The following is a 4,241-nucleotide window of genomic DNA, read 5'->3' as shown; positions in this document are numbered from 1 at the left end:
CATATCAAGTAGCTTTTGAACATTATTTTTAACTCGGTAGTTGCTTTTAAAAACTGTGGTCACTGGAAGGTAAAACTATCATGAAAACGGAAGCTGATTGGCTGATATACCACAAAGGTAAAACTATCATGAAAATGGAAGCACATGGGCTGATATACCACACACCACCTATATATATACCACACACCAGCTATATAGCTGGTGTATTGACATCAGCAAGTTTTGTGGGTCCCATCATTAGGTATATGTTATATCCAAACTGTCCATCTATTTGGCGAGCTCATCTTAAAGCTTGAGTTGGAAAATAAGGCAGATTTAAAGATCAATTGGACCACACTTCAAAAGGCAGTGGGGGATTGAACGTCTACCATTGAAAATTTTTTGGGGTTACAGAAGTTTCGAATCAATATGAAATTTGTTATTCTTCTTCATCCAAGTAATTGTGACCTTATTTACGGATTGGATGGGAAATAAACATTATGGTGTGTCCTATGAATTTTTTCTTGCTGCTATTTTTGGTGTGGTCCATTTGAACTTTGGATATGATTCATTTTTTATCTAATGCCCTGAAATGATCTTGAAAAATGGATGGACAGTGTGGATATAATAAGTTCATGTGGATATAATAAGCACCCGTTCATAAGACTAGGAGCTGTGTAGCACGCCGCCCCTCCAAAAGTATAATTTCTTGATATGGACTATGATTAGTATACTCTCTTCCTTTTTAAAAGGTAGCCATTCCAATGGTAGTATTATGGAGCCATACAATGGGACACTCATAATAATTATATGAAGTTTTACGAGCACATGTATCATGCCACTTCATGATATAACATTAATTCAACAATGAAATAGATTGAAAAGTTGATTAAGGCGACAACATACGAAAATATAAAAATAGATAGCTTATGATTAAAAATGTTAGAAACAAAGATATAAGAAATATTAAAGTAATAATAAATCAAGAAATTAAAAAAAAAAAAACTATATAATTATTGAAGTGATCTATCTGATTGACGATGAATTTAATTTCTCACTGGAGTGAGGTGTATGTGTAGTTGCATATTTTGAGATGGTTGATGTCCATTGACAAATTAAATTGTAGTAGGCTCTTAAGTGCTACCCTTAGGATACAATCATAATCTAATTTCAACTGTATGCATGGGCCCAATGGCTAAAAAAAATAAAAATGATAAAACAATTAATTAAAGAAAATCAATTTTTGACAAAACAAAGTTCATCAATACTTTAAAAAATTCAGCCTACTTAAGCCTATCATTTACATATGATACATTTCCTGCAAGGTTAAATTATCTGCAATCAAAGATTATGTGAATCTCCTATAAAAGTATTGTGTGAGCATATTCAAATATCAGGTTTATAATGAAAAGTGAAGATTTTTATCAATAGAGATATGTTCTTGGTTAATTTTATTATGGCCTCATCTTTCATAGAAGTTTTACTTTTGACAAATGCACATTACTTTTTTTTTTTTTGAGGATAAATACTGATGGAGTCAAGGAACTTAGCACACGATGATGATAGGCCCCAATCTTGTATGCGTAGTGGCCCAAAAATTGGGTAAAAAAATTAGGCCATTCCATCGTCAATGAGCCATATTCTTAGAGTTATACATGAGTCGGACTAAGTCGAGCTTGGCACAACTCGGCTCAGCTCGGCCAGTAGTTAACCCTAGATCAAACTTGGCCCAGCTCGATCTTTAAGCCTGACTTGCCAGCTCGACACGGTTCGGTCAATAGCTTGGTCTAGTTTGAGCTGAGTCAAGCTTGTGAGACATTTTTTTAAACACATATAATGCATCTTCAATCTCCTACGGATTGCAAAACAGTACCAACACCTAACATGTATTTCATCGAACACTCAACAAACAACATAAAGGACAAGATATAAGGACAATTCTATAATGTAAAGTTCTTTTTTTTTTTTATTGGTTTCGTATCCATTCTTTCCTCACCTTTAGCCACTTCTACAGAGAATGTACACATCCGAAACAACACTTTATTGAGTCATTTCATCAAACACTTGGCGAGCAACATCAAGATAAAAGTAACAGGTCACCGAGCTAATTCGATCCGAGTTGATTCTTGAAAGATTTTAGATGTAATTCAAGCTTCCGATTTGGATTTCAAACTCTCTATTTTATAGTGCACACAAGGGGATTTCCTCCCAAATCCATGGTGCCAAACGACCCCTAAGTGAATGGACCAACAAAAAGAGAAGGCACGTGCACACAGTTGAATAATCCATGGCACGGGGACCTCTTGTTATGAACATCCCAAATTCTACTCGCGCGAGTATACACATGTAGCTGCAGTCCTAGCAGTGCGCAGTGCGCAGTGCGCAGAGAGAGAGAGAGAGAGGGAGGGAGGTTTTTGTACCGTCAGATTTTGGGCCTTGCCTGATCTGGAGTCCCAAACGAACCACACTTGCTACTCCAGCACCCACATGCCTCAGGTAGGATATTGTACTCGCGCGAGTATGCGTATAGGACGGTGTAGTGCGTATTGCGCCCCTAGAGCGGATTAGGTGCGGCCCCGGCTTCATCGGAGACGGTGCAACCCTTGCCGTGGGGCCCACCTTGATGAATTTATTCTATATCCACTCCGTCCATCAGATTTTTATAGATCATTTCAGGTGATGATATGTAAAATGAAGCAGATCGAACTCTTAGGTGAACCACACCACAAGAAATAGTGGTGATTGAATACTCACCATTAAAAGCTTCACAGAGCCCACTGTAACGTTTGCTTGCCATCCTGCCTGTTGATTAGTACACACGTACCTGAATGAAGGGAAAACACACATATCAGCTCGATTCAAAACTTTTATAGCCCTCGAAAAGTTTTTAACAGTGAGTGCTCAATCACCTCTCTTTCCTGTTGTGTGGTCCACCTGAGATATGTAACTGCCTGATTTTTAGTCTCATCTCCTTAAATGATCTAACAAAAAGGATAAACAACATGGATACCCACATCATTGTGGGGCTGAAAGTCAAGTTGGATTGGGTTGGTGCTCAATCTTAGCTGAACCCAAGGTTCCTATACCTCAACCCTAACTCAACCCAACCTCCTTTCAACCCAAGCCTAACCCAAGTAGGCTCAACTAGGTTGATCTAACACATATGTGCTAATATTTTTGTTATTACGATAGCCTATTCTATTTTCAACGGGTTTTATTGTTTTCACTAATAATTTTATTTATTATATATGTAGTTATTTATCATAGAAAAGTTTATTTTTTCTAAACAAAACAAGCTAAAATACAGAACAACTATTCCTTTAAGCGTCATATTATGTATCAAGCAATCTATTTGCTAGTGAGAAATTCAGCATATCTTGTTAGTTTGAGTCATCTAAAATGACATGGGCCATTGAAATTTTCTATACCTTCAACATAAACGATATGCACTCGATTATAATTACTTTATAAGGAACTTATATATTAATTAGGTTCAGATTAAGTTAGGCAATCCAAGGCTACGACCTGATCTCAAACCCAAATTTTTTTGGGTTAGTATTTCTAAGGTCCAAGCCCAAGACCACGATGCATCCGGCCCAAGCCCATCCCAACGTCGGTCCGTCATGAGTTGGTCGGGGTTGAAGGCTTGAAGCCGCCCAACTTTCAGCCCTAACTGATGTCGGTGCCGTGTGCTGGGATTCGGTACAACATCCACCCATCCCTGGGTAGGAAAGGACAGGACTCTGAGGGGCCACCTTCATGTGTTGGTTTTCATCCACACCGTCCATACATTTTACAAAATCATTTTAGGGCACAAGCCCAATGTTTATGCATTTCCAAAGCTCAAATAGACCACACGGTGGGGATTAAACACCTACCCTTGAAAGCTTTTTGGAGACTACACAAGTTTTGAATCAAGATAATACTTGTATTTTCCCTTTATCTAGATCTATTTGACCTTATAAACATGTTGGATGGAAATTAACCATCACGGTGGGCCCCAGAAAGTTTTCAACGGTGGATGTTATTATCACCACTTCTTCCTATGGTGTGGTCCACTTGATCATTTAAACTGTCTAATTTTTGTGATTGCAAACTAAAATATAATTTAAAAATGTATGGACGGTGTGGATAAAACACATACATCACGGTGGCCCCTCGGAGTACCTGTCCGTTCCAACATAGGAATTGGCGGGGGTTGTACCCAATCCGCCAATCTCAGTTCCCATTTAAATTACATTTCCACCCCTCCAACCACAACA

Source organism: Magnolia sinica, chromosome 11 (genome assembly GCF_029962835.1).
Source record: "Magnolia sinica isolate HGM2019 chromosome 11, MsV1, whole genome shotgun sequence".
In the NCBI taxonomy this organism is placed as follows: Eukaryota; Viridiplantae; Streptophyta; class Magnoliopsida; order Magnoliales; family Magnoliaceae; genus Magnolia; species Magnolia sinica.
Note: the sequence above shows the minus strand (reverse complement) of the source record.